Source organism: Muscardinus avellanarius (assembly GCF_963383645.1).
Source record: "Muscardinus avellanarius genome assembly, chromosome: 15".
NCBI classification, from domain to species: domain Eukaryota; kingdom Metazoa; phylum Chordata; class Mammalia; order Rodentia; family Gliridae; genus Muscardinus; species Muscardinus avellanarius.
The window spans coordinates 51,440,361-51,457,069 of NC_137801.1; the positions used below are offsets into that span (position 1 = coordinate 51,440,361).

Consider the following 16,709-nt stretch of genomic DNA (forward strand, 5'->3'; position numbering starts at 1 on the left):
TTCCTTGGGCAGCTGCAAAGGCAGCCCGCCGATCGGCCTTCCGATCAGCGTTCCAATTGTATCTGCAGCAGGTCCCGTGTCTGATCATTGCTCTTCTTCAAGTTCAGGGTTCCGTCGAGGTACCTGGTTTCCTTGGTTCAGGTTTCTGTGGGAGACTGTGTTGTTGTGATCCAGTCGCTGGTGAGCACACAGAATTCTGACGTGGGTGCTGCTCGCTGCTTAAGATGAGGTCCTAGGTGCGTTTTCAGTCCCTAATTATCTTGCCACGGTACTATCAGGCAGGCAGCCACGCAGGCAGTTGCACAAGCAGCCCGCCGCCACCCGCAAGCAGCCCGCCACAGCCGTCGGGCGTTCCGATAGTATCTGCAGCAGGTCCGGTGTCCGATCTTTGTTCTTCTTCTTTAAGTTCAGGGTTCTACCGAGGTACCTGGATCTGTTTTGGTTCCTGGTATGTATTTATTTTGTTGATTAAGGCACTGCTTTCTAAGTATTTGAACTTTATTTGCTTCAGCTACTGAGAAGTGCTGTGTCCCTCAGTCGTCATTTTGAAGAAAAAAAAAAAACTTAGCCATCCTTTTAAGCAATTTATATATAAAGATATTTTCACAAAATAATGTCCATGTTAATTGGAAGTTTAATTTCTGTATGAAGGAGCATACCTACACTAATATGGAGCAACACAGAAGTCTAAACTCACATGGAAAGTGGAACATTTTCCCTAAATATTCTTTCCAAATGAAATTTTATGCCATTTTTATAAATATTAATGTATGAAACAAAGTTATCTCTTTTATCTTACAAAGTTAAGTGGAAAATTACTTAGACAGAAAATCCACTTCATCTGTCCCCAGACTCTCTTCTTTCCTCATTAAGAGAAAACTTTACCTGAAAATTTGAGTCTTATTCATAATTGAAAATGAATTTTTCAGAAGGGGACTGGAAGACAGTGCTTGTTACTCATAACCCCCCTCTGAGTATTTTGACTGATGTTCTTGAACAATTTTTGAAACTTAAACCTTAAAACAAAAACTCAATTTCAGTATATACAAAGAAATTAAGATAATTTTTTAGATTCTAAGTCATTCCTGAGTCTGTGTGCCTGATACTAGGGAATCTCCACTTCTTGTCCTCTCTATTTATATTATCTATGTCCTCAAGTAGGAACTTTTAGTTATGAAGTTGGGAGATTATTCATGATTACTTCCCTCTCTTTGACTAACCAGATTATAACAAAGTATCTAAAATTCAGTCCATTTTCTTTTTTCCTATAATGAAGGCAGATGCCTACTATCTTCATCGTCTAAAAAAGCACTTTCCTCTGGCATTCCTGTCTAGTCTGTTCAAGGTGCCAGAGCCAATATAATCAGATTGCTCTTATTAATACATCATTTCATAAACAGATTGATGGAATTTTACAGCTGGAAGGAATCAAACAGCACTAATAAACCAGCTTGTTTGAGACTTGCAGATCTTAAGTTTTAGTCAACACTCTTCTTCCCAGCTGTAACTTCCTGACTCTCTTACAGGTCACTCACTGTCCTTACAGTACATGACTTGTAAGACCTCACATGACCGTGTCTCTGCTTTTCTCAAAGCCTTACTCATTAAGTTTCAGCACATTTTTCAGTTTCTCCATCATGGTAAGTTTATCCCTACATTTGCATGAGCTGTCCCTTCACCTAGAATTCTCATGTCTTAACCATGACTAGCTTTTATTAATTCATTAGTTATCAGTTAAATGCTTACTCCTTAGAGATGTTCTCCATGACATCCAAGCATTTTGTATTCCACTTAACATACTTAAAGTGATTCAATTATTTATTTATTTTTAATCTATTATTATTTCTGTATTTCTCCATAACATCCTAGTGTATATAAAATTTAAATATTTGTTTAATAAACAAATAACTGTGTATGACTTTGTTTTGGCCTTAACTTAGTATTTATTAACAGAGTATAGATAGTTTATGTCTCCATCAACATCATCACTGATGCAATACAAAACAACTGATCACACAACTTAGAGAAAGGAAGATTTATTTGCTCACAGTTTTTTGGAGATCTCAGAATTTCTTCCATGTCAGGCTGGGTTACATCTATGGAATTCATGGTAGGGTGGCAGGAAGCAGAGAGAGAAAGAGCACAGGGCTCTTCTCTCATATCACAGAGCTGGAAGCAAGAGAGAAATAAAGAGAGCAAGAGAAGAAGGAACCATATGTAATCCTCAAGGCCACATCCCTGGGGATCCAGCTACACCTTACCCTCTTGGGTTACTACCTAGTAAATCCATTATAATGGATTTACCCATTGATGCAATTACAGCCCTCATGATTTAATTATATCAATCCTGAACATTAGTACATGAGCTCTTCAGGGGATATTCTTTATCTAACCATGACAGGTAACTAATACTAGTTGAGCAAATTTTGTGTGAATAGTAATTGTCGATTCAAACTTAAGGCATGGATTTTCCTTTGATATTCTTATCTATTTGTTGCCATTTGGTTCTCACATCTGCTTGACAGATTGCCACTGCTTACATTTAGTGCCCTTGGCAATATTCAGGCTGTACTCAGTGAAATTTGTTTCTTACTGGTGTTTAATATGTGTTTCATCCAGCATTATCATGGCTGTAACTCAAAATACCTGATGCCTACAACTTAGAGGAAAAAAATGTATTTGCTCACAGTTCTGGAAGTTTTAGTCCATGTTAGGCTGGGTCACATCTGACAAGCACAAGGCATGGTGGTAGGAAGCAGAGAGAAAAAGAGAGTAAGGGCAGGGAGCCAAGGACATATATTATCCCCAAGGCCATAACACTAGTGGCTTTCCTCCTCCATTCACACCCTACCTTCTTACCTTACTACCCAATAAATCCATCAGTGGATATATCTACTGATTAGCTTAGAATCTTCATGATTCAATTAATTCACCTCTGAACATTTAGTATTTTCAATACATGTGCTTTTCCAGAGGATGTTCCATATCCAGATCATACTAATGTCTGAGTGAGAACAGTGCATGATGTTCCAGGATAGGAAGCTAGGTTGAAGATAATGTGGGCTGCGGTGGGTAGAAGATTGTGCACAAATGTTGGTTGTTCATTGTCCTGTTTACCCTCATGATACTGGATCAAGAGAGAAGCAAGTAAAAAGAAAACAATCTATCCTATAGAAAAGGCCAGAAACATTGGCGTCATGGGAGTGGTGATATAAAAATCACATTTAGCATTTTAGAATGAATGAATAGTAAAGAGCTAGTACTTAGGATATTTCAGACACTGTCTTAGGTGATTGACATATAATAAATAAATTTTTACAACAACTATATAGAATAGGTACTGTTATCAGTCAACTTTACAAGTGGGGAAGCTGAGACATAAACATTTGATAACTCATTGAAGGCTGCAGTGTAGGTGTTGGAGACAATAGTCAAACCCAGAAAATCTTGTTCTAACATCCATGATCTTAACTAATAATCAACATGAAATTCCAGATAAGTGTCTTTAGGGATTGGCGAAAGACAAAGTAGTTTTTAATCCCCTGAACCAATTTGAAAGAGAGTCCATTAAGTTTTGGTAAATACTGTTTCATAATAAATATTTAATGTCATTTTCAGATAAAATACGTGGAAAAGGCAATAAAGTAAACAGTGTGTGCAGCTGACTTTGTAATGATGCTGAATGTTTAAGGAACTGAGATAAGTTGTGTCTTGTGTGTGTACCAGCTGCCATCTCAAGTAAGACCTGTTGTCTGTGGTATTTTTAGGTAGGCTTCAGAGAGTTTATGTACACAATTGAAATTAGACAGAAAACCCAAGCTCTTCAGAGCAGGGCCCTGTATGATATACTGCAGATTGACTAGGAAATTCATTGGCTGCCACACACACAATAACTGGGGAGTAAGCTTAGACCCAAGTGCTGAGATGCACCAGCAAGATAAAATTATTTTGTCTCTGAATGTATTGGGCCTGGGTAATGAAACCCAACCACAGTGAGAGAGACTAGGCCAGAGCTCCATTCTGTGTTTAATTTTGGTGCTACTATGGCACTGGATTGCATAAGTCCAGTTAGAAAATACTAAGAGAAAGTTTCTGACCTAGAAGTCTGATAAAGTTTCAGGTGTCCCTATTTTATGGTTATTTGTCCTGAAGCAGAACCTTCTTCAAGCCTATGTAAATGATATGAAGGACCTGGCTGAGCTTCTAAAATGATTTTCCTCCCTACAAGTTTTTCTAAACCGCTATAAAAAAAAGGCTGATTGACTCTTACTGCACAGGAGGGAGTAGCTCTTGATTCAGAATTATTATGCTTATCTCTTCCAAGTTATTCACTTTTTCTCCATATGTATCAGGAACTTAATTCTTACATTAATAGCAGTGATAGGATATAAGAAATTGTTTGGTGAGGACAGATTGACTTAGTCACTCCTTTACAGATAGCTACTACAAGAATACATTGCAAGTAAACTGTTATTTAGACTAAAAAGCCTAATCCATCTCTAGATAATTTGATTAAAGTGATCATTTATGGAAATATATATACATTCAGAAATGTAAGACGTATTCATCATTTTCAATGGATTTGAATTTATAGGGGGCTATGGGCCAATTGTTTTATTCTATCTTAATATTCCTGAATATTCCCTAAGGACAGGCTTTAAGTTAAAGCAATTCATCTTATCCCATTCCTGATTTTAAACATGATGATTTAAAACCCTTCTCAGTAAATATGATAAGCCAGTAACCTTGAACTGAAGCTCTGGTTGGGTCCCTGGTGCTAACAAAGCTGAGCTTTCAGTAGAAGAGAGAGGTGTACATTTATAGGCAGTTCTGCTAGTACACCTTCCAGTATCTTGGATTATCTTAAAATCTTGCATTATTTTATTTATTCTAAGAGGAATTAAAAACCTTGTAATTCCTTTTATACAGTTATAGTGCTCCATATAAATATGTACTCCCAGAGAAACCATGAGAGAATAATATTAATAACTTATTAAAGAAATAATGCAAGAGACACCTCTCTGGCCATTTTCCTTTCACCTAGCTTGCTCTGAAATATTATAAGAATGGAGTTTTCCCTAGCATATACACAATTATTTAATTATTATGATTTTAATTCAAAAGCCTCACTCAAACAATTTGGGACCAGGTAGACTTATTTTTTAATCTTAAAATTTCCCAAAGGTGAATGTTTTTATTGTGACACTATTTGCAGTTATACTTACTATGTTCACAGTAATATTTATTACATAAATTTAACTGCTTTTATTTTCTGTTAACTCATAATCTTGAACTTTTCAGAGACATTTTAAACTATAATATATCTATGGTAAAGAAGCATGCACCTTAGTTTGAGGATGATTTGGGATTTAATGCTGGTGTCAGTCTTGGGATTACAAAGATAAATAAAGAACAGTTCCTTCCATAAGTGGCATGGGGTTCAGAGTGTCTATTTTAGAATTTCATATTTATTCTATTATTTTTCCTCTTTGTGATTCATTTTTTTAATTTATGATGTAAGGATAAACAGAATGACTATGTACTAAAAAGAAGCAATTCCAGGGAAAGGGTCAAGATTTTAGTTCCATTTGCTTTGAAAGTAAAAGAAGCATTCTTGTATTTTGTGAGAGTGAGTAAAAACAATCAATTTGGAATGGCATGTTATAATACAGAATACAATAGTCCTAGGGTAATATAAAGTCGATCTGAAAGTTTATAGAAGAACAACAAAATTTAAGTTTTTGTTGTTTGGCTAAAAGTAAACTTAAATATGTTTTAATATTTCTATGTGTAATTGTAGACTGTATGGAATTGTGTTGATTGTGTTGTGCTTAAGAAACTATTATGAAAAGATAGTTATTTTAGGTACAGAAATTTGAATAAATATACTCCAGCTTTCAAGGTATCATAAACACTGATGCATGCTTTCAGAGTTCATAGAATTTTGTAGGCACTACTTTAAAAACAGTGCATTGAGCCGGGTATTGTGGCCCTCACTTGTAATCTCAGCATTCAGGAGGCTGAGACAAGACGATCACGGTTCACATACAGCCTCAGCTACTTAGTGAGGCCCTCTGTAACTTAATGAGGCCCTGTTTAAAAATAAAGAATAAAAAGTAGGATAGGGGGTGTAGTTTGGAGTTTTAATGTTCCTGGGTTGCATTCCCAGACCTGCAAAAACAAAATGAAACAAAACAAAACAAAAAAAAGAGTGCATTGAGATATTGATTTTTTTTGGAAAATCCAATTTCTGTCCAGAGATCTGTGGTAACTTCTGTTAGGTGACATATATCAACTTCTATTTTATTAATCACCTGGGAATAATGTCAACAGCATTAATAATTATGACTTTAAGTGAGGTGAATATGTCATTGAGTTCCCCAGTTGTCTATGAGAAAATCTAGGAGAGATTCAAGAGGGCAGCTCCTTTGAAAACTGAAGTTAGACATTATTAAAGATGGAAGAACCCATCACTTGCCTGTGTCCACCTTTTCTTACCAAACCCAACTTCTGAGACTTGTGTCATAAGTTTGTGAAAATTTCCATAGATTACATAGCATTTATTAAGTTCACCAGTGACTTAGCCGAGCCAGGCACTTGGCTTGTGGCAGTCTTGCTGTTGTTGACTCTGAAACCTGTCACCTTTACTTTGGCTGACTCATTTGCACAAAGGCAATACTATATGCACTGCAAACATGAGGCAGCTATTGGCATTTCAGAAAAAAATGAAGTTTTATTCCTTCAAAACATGTGTGGATTGAGTGACAGTATACAGTTCAAGTACAATAACAAGGAAGAGTATTTAAACCGAGCAGATTCTTGGTGCCGATTGAATTCTATGATAGTTGCTTAATTTGGTCTTCATCTTCTTTCTCTGCAGCAGGGAATATTTATACTGCAGTGGTGGTGGTTTTACTGGGGCAGACCTAAGGTTGAATTTCAGAATTGCAAACTATTAACTTTGTGGTTGAGAAATTACTAATATCTCAAAGTCTTCAAGCTTTCATCTATAAAATGAGAATAATAGTACTTGTCACTTAGTTTTCCAGTGAAGATCAAATACATTAATTCATGGAAAAAACACATTGGCTTTTTTAGCAGACTGCTTGATACATGATAAATCAAATTAAAGTTATTAACCATTATTTGTGTCATTTGATTTGCCTGTTGGGCCAAATGGATAACTTTGCTGTTGCCTAGTAACTGTTTAGAGAAGACAAAACAATGGAATTCTTGTGAGATTAAAAAGAACCCAAATGAACTTCAAGGTGAGCTGAATTTTTTCTGGCCAGAGCTCTTTCTTCCTACCACACTACTGTACAGAGTGAGCACATTCAGGTTAGCTTGTGTTGAGTGTATTCAACAGGACTTTTAAGATTTATTTCCTAGTTCAGTTTTATACCTGGTAGTGAATACAAAACAAAACAAACTCCTTATATCTTAAATTTAGTTAGAATGCTATTGTTAAATGATGTGCAGATAAGGTAGCTGTTTAGTAATTTGATTCTTTGTCTTTTTGCAAATTATCAGTAATTTGTTCTTAGAAATGGCACAAAATGATATTCCTTTATGCTAAGATTAAAGTTGACTTTTTTTTCCTTAACGTGGTAACTTTCTTCAGTTGAATGCAGAGTTTAGGGAAGAAATCTGTAGGGAGGTATTCTTAAAAATAGTACTTTTAAATGTAAATAAGGTTCAGATGGGCATGTTTAACTCTCTCAGTCAGAACAGGTGTGTTTTGCCTTTTGTGCTGCTTTGTTCTCTTTCTTAGAATATTATGACCGAGTCCTAAATCTTTTCTGCTTCCATAGGGCCTTGATCTTGGTAGATATATCATGACTGTTTAATGAATAAATGAAAGAATAAAAAACCAATGTGCATATATCTTAAGAAATTCTACTATAGCCACCTTTGGCAGTTAAATCACTAATAAGAATAATTGTAAAATTCATGACAATTTTTAAAAACTAGGATAAGTGTTTATTTTATGTTAATAAAAATGAATTGTGACAACACTCCTCTGGGATAAAATTTTCCAACATTGCTAGGAGCATTCACACATTAACTAAAAGAATATAATGAAGTTAAGAAGCAGGACTATAAGATACTATTTGATTTTCATAATATCCAAAGTTGTACTCTCATACCAAAGCTAACAAAATTAGAGAAAAAAGAAAAACACAAAACCAAAACAGAACAACAACAACAACAAAAAAAAACAAAGAACACTAAAACCAATGCATAAGGACAGACATTCGCTTGGTCTTTTGGCTCAGGGCCAAATATTTAATTTGCTACTCCAAAATCATCAAATTGTTTAAAAGTGTGATTCTGGTAATTTCATACCACTAGCCTAAAAGCCCAATGACAGTGAAGCATACATCCACTTCATCTTGCCCAGTATGAATTTATCCATCAGAAACCAAGATGACATCTACAGGTGTTCTTTCTTTGCTTCTGACAGTCACCTGCATGGTCACTCCATCTGCTAAGGCCAGTCTGTACCTTAGCAATAAATCAGAGCCACCTCTGTATATACCTGCTACATAGAGTGCATGGGAATTCTTGATCTTGGGTACTTTATCTGACCTCTCAGATACCTGCATGCCCAGAAACATGATGATGTTGCTGACAGCTACTTCAAGAGTTTTGGTAGAACTGAGGGCAAATATTTCTCTTTTTCAAAAGTATCACCTACCCTTTCACAAGCAGCAGCAAATCTTGGTTTCAGTTTCTTCTTAATGTGGTCAGATACAGTCACTTCAAGGTCTTCCAACACACACTGATCATCATAACCATCCTCATCTGTACTCCAATGTTAGGGTCACAGTCCTGGACTGTAAAATTCATGTAAATGCAGCTAAATGTGCCCATAACTGCTATAGAGTCCTCATCAGGCATATAAACAAGAGTGTAACAAATTCTTGGTTGATTATAAGTGAGGCTGGGAGCTGGGATACAACACAGAACTTCATAGCAATCTGATGGTTTCATCTGTACTGTCACTTTTTCCAGTGGCTAGTCATTCAGAGTTTTGGTACAGTCAGAGTAGAACAAAATATTATTGATAAAAATGTGTTTGATACAGTGAACAAAATATTCTGTCTCTCTTCTGTAAACTAAACAGGCTCACATGACTTGAACAAAGGTCCTAGATTAATAAACTTAGGAATGGCAGCCAATTGTTCCTAGAAAAAGTCATGCCTGGAGGGAGTCAACATCTCTCGCTTGGGATCCACAAGGGTGATTTCTGCTTTTTGTTCAAATACAGGAGCCATAGCAAGAGGAATTGATTTCAGGTCAAAAGTTTTTTCAGAAGGCTCCAATGTATACTGGTATAAGGCCCTTTCCATCTTTGATACAGAGACTGTCATACCACTGAAGATGTATGTAGCATTCAGTGCCATTTACCTCTGCCGCAGCACATTCAGAGAGAAGGTGACTCTGTCCCATACCTATCCATCAATATACCTTTGTACAAGAACAGGGGCGCTTTGGAGAAGACTCTCAATTTTAGCCCCAAATTTATTTATTATTTTTTATTATTTTTTATTCTTTAGTGGTACTGGGGTTTCTGGAAACCCTTCTACCTCCGGGCTACACTCCCAGACCTATTTTTAAAAATATTTTATTTGGAAACAGGGTCTCTTAAGCCAGCAAGGCTGGCTTAGAACCTGCGTGATCCTCCTGTCTCCACCTCCCAAGCGCAGGGATTACAAGCGTGCAGACCGGCTAGCCCCAAATTTAGTCAAAGCACTCACAGCTGCAGCTCTGACAACTTCATTCTCAAGAACAACCCTATTAAAAATGAAACAATGAAGCAGATACACTTGGAGGGGACAGGTGTTCTGAGGCCATCTTTGCCCCCCAAATGTAGAATCTTTGTAGCCAGAACAGTATGTTTGTAGTCCTCAATGAATTAAAAAAAGGTGGGCTTGACCTGCTTCTTTACTCTCAGGGTTTTCTTCCACAATGCTAATTATACAGTCTATAATAGCCCACCTGTATTCTTGGAGCATGTTGGAAGAGAACATCATCATCATGCTATGCTTCTGAGAGTACTTTTGACAGAAAGCACTAATTGCCTGTATGACCACCACCTTGAACTCATCTGAAATTTCAGACACAAAAGATTATCTGCTTCATGAGCCTATCCACACTGCTTTCACTTCCTGTTTTGAGCAGTGCAGTAATGGTGAGGGAGCAATGCTTCTGTTTGAGTTCGTGATCAAGTTTTCTAAATCCATATTGCAGGCAGTAACAGCAGAAGGATGCTTCATTGCCACCTTGTTCAAGGTCCTTACAGCTGCATATCTCAAGGCTGGCTTAGGTGGGCTACAGAAAAGTTGAATAACTGAAGCAGCAGGTGCCACCTCTCTTAGGGATATGGATGATAGCAAAAGCAGCTTTATAAATAACAATTTCATGTTTATTTCACAGGAAGCTCTCAATGAAATAAAACAATGAACGTTCATGGTCATATTTAGCTACTTTTTAGTAAGCGACTAGCAATTAAGATGAGCATACAATAAGCAAACAGTGATTTGACACCAGATTAAGTAAATTTATTTAACATCTTAGAAACTGCAAGATGATTGTTCTTTCTAAGGTGATACAGTACTCCCAATGCGAGGTACTGAACCATATAATATTGTCACTTGTGCAGCTTCTTGGGCATTTTTTATCCAACATTTATTTGTGCCTGCTTGTTTTCCCTACTAGACTGTTCCTTGAGGAGGAGGGTACTTTTTTGTTTTTAATGAAGCATCTCTAGCACATGATGAGTGTTTAGATTTAAGTAAGTGCTCAATGTGTTAGCTTACAATGATTACAAAGTACAGGGATTATAGAAAACAGCTAACATATAAAATATCTGAGGGTATATGATCTTTTCAATTTTATTTATTTAAACTAACTAGATTCATTCAAAACGGAAGATGCTAAAATGTTGCAAAAAGTTTGCTTACCTAATCTAAAGGAGATGTGCTGCATTACTGAGCTTGTTTTTTCAAATATCTTGTTATGGCCAGAGCAGGGATACACATAGGCTACATTCAACAAACTTTTATGAATTATCAGTGAATGGAATTGAAGTTAATAATATATTGTTTAACAGTGCGATACAATTATTTTATTTTTCTACAAATAACAACAATAAAAAAGAAGCCACATATAGGCTTTTAAAACATCTAAATATACACAAAAAGCATACTAATTATACTAAGATTAAAATAACAATATTAAATTTGCTGTCTTTTGAAAATTTTTTATGCATTTCCTTCTTTGTGTATGCACTAACAATACTGACAAGATGTACTTACAAGGGGGCATCTGCATTAAATAAAATGGCTACATTTATTAAAATAACATCCATTTTATCCTTTGGTATTAGGGAAAGGCAATTATTTTCCCAGAGAAATGACAACAATAACGGAAGCAACATAACAGTGGAAAGTACAATGCATTTTAAACCTGAATAACTGCTAAAATGGTAGTCATGCTAAACAGCTTTTTAGAGTTTGAAATATTTTACATATGGACCCCAGATCTTTACACCAATTTATTGCTACTTACCTGCTACTTTATTTTTGGAGCTGATGCTTTCAAAGGGAAGACTAAAAGTGAACACAATTTTTCAGCGTAAAAATTTCCTGTATATCAGCCTTCAGTTAGATTGTTTGCTAGTATGTGTTCTATAGGTGGAACTCTGACTGTGTTTTGAGTTAACTATTTCAAACTGTCCTGGGTACACAAAACTTTAAGTAAAATTCAGAGAAATTGGGAATAAAGAAGATATTCATTCATTCATCAATAAGGTATTGAATATCAGCTAGCATAGCACTGTGAAAGTCATAGGGAAACTTGTGAAAGAAAGTAAAGAAGTATGAGATAATTCATATGCTATAACAACCAAGTGCTAATTTCTATTGTCTCAGTCTATTTTCTGTTTCTGTAACAGAATATCTGACACTGGGTAATTTATAGAGAAAGAAAATGTGTTTCTTGTAGTTCTAGAAGCTGGGCAGTCTCTGAGAGCATGTTGCTACCCTCAATTCGGCTTCCTCTGAGGGCCTTCTTGCTTAATCATAACATGCTGTATGGAGGGTATCACATGATGTTTCAGTCAGCATTCTCACCACTATAATACAAGGTACCTGACCACCACAAGTTAGAGGAAGGAAGATTTATTCCCTTACAGTTTTGGGGGCTTCAATCCATATTAGGATAGGGCACATCTGAAAAGTTTAGGGCATAGCAACAGAAAGGAGATGGAAGAAGAGGGTGTGGGAGGGAGGGAATAAGAGAAACAGAGAGAGACAGACGAGAGAGAGAGAGAGAGAGAGAGAGAGAGAGAGAGAGAGAGAGAGAGAGAGAAGGTCTATGGAAATACAACTAGTCCTTAAGACCATGTCTTACAATGACCTACCTCCTTCAGCCATACCCTACCTGCCTAGGTTACTACCCAATAATTCCTTTACACTAACTCTATCTACTGATGAGGATAGAGCCCTCATAATCCAATTATCTCACCTCTGAACATCAATACCTGAGATCTTCCAGAGGACATTCTATACCCAAACCATAAAACGTGGCCAAAAAGAGCTTGCTTTTTTAATAAAGCTACTTGTTTGACAAACTGTCAATCCATTAATTGATTAATCTATTCATGAGAGTTTGTACCAATGATCTCCCAAACCCTTTTAACATATGATTTTGAGGATTAAATGCTTTATATATGAATATGTGGGACACATTGAATCCATAGCAACAAGGATGAGGTTAAAAGGTGGATGATAGAAAATATCTACCAACTCTAGTTGAAAAATTTATTTGGGATAAGAGATACTTGAATAAATCCATGGTCATTATTTTATGATACAAAAGTTATGAGATAGGCTTTGATTTTTATTTCTGATTTCTATATTGATTTATATATAAGTTGTCTGCTTTAGATATCCATTTAATTACTAATTCTTTTATAGAAAATAATAAATGGGGCAAAATTGGTACTATTTCAGAAAATATGGTATTTGCATGACACCAGAAGAAAAGTGCTCATGTTTGTTTTTTTGTCTTGTTTTGTTTTTTATGTCAAACCATTCTTGGGAAATGACCCAGTATGTCCAGACTTCATTCTAATTAAAATCAACTAGATATCACATTACTGTTTTTATTTCTTTTAAAGTGACAGATTTTTCTCTTCACACAAAAAAGTACCCTGTTTTGATATGGATCACTGCCTACAGACTGCTCAGGCTGTTCTCTGACAGCTCAGAGCCCCTCACTCAGTACTCAAGTGACATCTGCCCTATGAATGTCTTATATCCATGAAGTTTAAATTCTTCCTGGTGGGTATTTGTAACCAAAAGGAACTTTATTAAGCAGATTTACAACTGATTTGCATTTATATTTTATTACAAGACTTCAGTGGTAGAAGTAGTCCACATTTTGCACTACCCCTACAATGGTTTCACTGTCCCTCTTAGTTCTTTTAGGGAGCTGTAACAAAATACCATAGACTGAGTAATTTGTAAGCAAGAGAGATTTATTGCTTACACTTCTGGGGGCTTGGAAGTCCAAGATGTAGCACCAGCTGACTAGGTGTCTGATGAGGTCCCATTCTTCATGGAAAGTGCCTGTTACATGCCCTTGCATGGTGGAACTACAAAAAAGGGATCCCTCAAGTCTCCTCTGTAAGGAAACTAATGTATTACTTCATGACCTAATCACCTCCCACAGGCCTTGTATCTTAATATTGTCACTATGGGGCTTAACTTTCCAACATATGAATTTTGGTGTAGACACACACATTTAGACTATAACATTTTGCCCTCTCGCCAGCCTCCCATACTATAACACCCCCCCCACATACACACACACAAACTCAAACACACACGTTTTTGAGTCTGACAAAAATGCATTTCAGATTTTCTTATTGAAATTACCTAAAAATGTTTGGATCTGACCACATTGAAGAATCTACTACATCATGATTTTCAAATAATACAATATAATTGGCTTCATAAAAGTACAAATTCTGTCTTTTTTGAAGTGATCAATAAGTAGACTTGTACAATTAAATAATTTTCTTTCAAATTCTGCCTATATTAATGATTGATTTGTTTATTTTATAAAATTTTATTATTCCAGGCAGTCTGCTAGATAGTAGGACTGTCATTCAACACAATAGACAGAGATTCTTGCTTTGTAAAGTTTATATTCTGGTGGGAAGAGACAGAACTTAAACAATAAGCATAAGATATGAAGAGATTAATTTACATGATAAAAGGTGATAAAGTATTTTGACAAAATAAAGCAGTACAACAGAGAGGAAGAGATCAAGATGGGGTGGTGGCAGGTTGAAGAATTAAATAAAAAAGATTAGGTGAATCTCATTGAGAAGTTGAGAATTGGAATACACACGTGTAGAAGGTGAGGAAGTCAGTTAAACAGTTTTTGGAGAGAGAGACAATCAGGGAAAAGGAATGGTTAGAACAAATTCCTCAGGCCAAGAGTGTGACTGTAGTGTTGAAGTCCCATGGCTGGAGCAGAGCACTGATGTTGTGAAGTTAGAGAGGTAACAGGTTGTCAGATCATGTTGGGTCCTGTTGGACTTTTCAAGGACTTTGTTTTTCATGGGAAGCAAAATGATGAGCCACTGTAGGAATTAGAATTAAAAAATATGTAGTCAGACTTAGCATTTGAAAAAGAAAACCCTGTTTGTTTTAGGTTTGTTATAAATTGTAAGTGAATTTAGATCTGGAGAAGAAGGAGGCAAGAATAAAAGAGGGATCACCTGTTAGGAGACCATTGTGAGGTTGGATTCTCACAATATTTTGGAAGTAGAACGAACAGAATTTTCCAATGGATGGGAAGTAGAATATGAGAGACAGGAATCATGTATGAGGTTTTTGCTAAAAGAATTATTTAATAGTTAAGTAGTCCAAAACTACATCTAAGTGTAAATAGACAAAAAGGAACACAAGTTTTAAAACTTAGTAGAGGAAGGTGACAAAACAAAAAGATCCCTGTCTGTAGCTGCGGTCACTTCTCCCTTCATGACTGGTTTCCAGAATGTGAGTCTCCTCAGCCCAGGGTCTTAGCATTGCCTTTCCTTTTGCCTACAACTCTGGCTCCAAGATCTTTGCAGAGTGAATTTATGTCCAGGTCCCAGTCCTCAGAACTCTTCCCACACATCTTTATTAACCTAGCTTTGTTCTGAAATAGATCTATTTTAGTTCTGCTTTTTGATTTTTGCTCTTTATTGCACCTTCTGTCTTCATAAAATGTTTTGTCTGCTGTCTGTTGTCTGTCTTCCCTACTGGAATGTGAGCTCCACACATGCACTCAGGTCTTTTTACTCTTGCTTGCTGTTACATCTTCAGCTCCAAGAACATTTTCAGGTACACAGAAGATGGTAACAATGGGATAAACACCTATTTTAATTCTTTTGAATTTTTGCTGGTGTGTTATTATTATATATAATAGTGGGGTTCATGTTTCATATTTGTATGTGCACATACAGAATTTGGTCAATTTAATTTCCTGGTATCTCCACTTTCTCTCTTCCCTTTCCTCATAAGATTCCTCCTATTTATCCCCCCTTTATTCTGTAGCTTTCACATATAAAACATATAACTCCTTATTTTCTATGTCTGGCTTATTTTGTTTAATATAATACTCTCAAGTTCCATCCATTTCTCCACAAATAACATATTTTTCTTCTTTTATTTTTATGGCTGAATTTTACTGTATATACATTATATATATATATATATATGTAATATTTCTTATCCATTTTTCTATTGATGAATTTCAAATCTCAGCTCTTGTTAATTGTATTGCTGTAACCATAGGTATACATGTATATCTATAGTTTTCTGACTTATTTTGGATAAATACCAAGGAGTGGTATAGTTGGGTCATATGGTAGTTTCATTCCTGTATTTTGAGGAATCTCTCTACTTATCTCCATAGTGGTTATACTAATTTACAATTCTACCCATAATGTAGAAGGGATTTTCCCCCCATATCACCATCATTCATTATTATTATTTTTATTCTTGATGATTCCCATTCTAACTGGAGTTAGATGGAATATTACTGTATTTAAGACCTCTTTTACTATTAAAGCAGGTCAGTGGGGTGTCATGGTGCATGCCTATAATCCAAGTACTTGAAAGGCTGAGACAGGAGAATTGCAGGTTCAAGGAAAGCCTCAGCAATGTCGCAAAACAGCGATTTTTATTTAACTTACTTGGGCAAAGTAACACTACAAGAAATTAGAAAAATCACAAGGCACTCAGTATAGGATTCTTTGGCAAATGGACTGACAAGATGGAAAGCTTAAAGAGGATGTATGAACTGGGAAGAATTTAAAATTGAACAATAATTGACCTTCAGAGTTAAAACAACTAGCTTGATAGCACACACTAGTAGAAATTATACATATATGAGCTGTGAAACATTATCATATAAAGCTCTGTGTTTCAATTTTGGCAACTCTAATTATTAGAAATATGTTTTTCATTCTGTGAATAGAAGAATAGAGAGCATTTTACCAGGCAGAGTGGAATGAGGAGGATATGTCTAGATCAAGGAATATTTGGTCAGAGACACAGAGGTAAGAGAACTCTAGGCCAGTGAAACACTGACCAGGCTTCCTCAAGGAAGGACAAAGATAGTAAATGACTGTCATATATCTCCTT

At 35.9% G+C, this 16,709-nt stretch overlaps 1 protein-coding gene and 1 pseudogene across 7 annotated transcripts in view; one reads left to right on the top strand and one right to left on the bottom strand.

Annotated features, from left to right (window-relative positions):
- CCDC85A (coiled-coil domain containing 85A) overlaps nucleotides 1-16,709 on the top strand; it is a gene marked incomplete at both ends in the record, with an annotated part of 245,290 nt that overhangs the window by 154,384 nt on the left and 74,197 nt on the right. The gene's annotated exons all lie outside the window — the stretch shown is intronic.
- Nucleotides 8,288-13,656, bottom strand: LOC308274387 (coatomer subunit gamma-2-like; annotated as a pseudogene). The gene is made up of 3 exons: nucleotides 13,558-13,656; nucleotides 9,718-10,715; nucleotides 8,288-9,504 (listed from the first exon to the last, which is right to left on the bottom strand). The product of its transcript is annotated as a coatomer subunit gamma-2-like (transcript).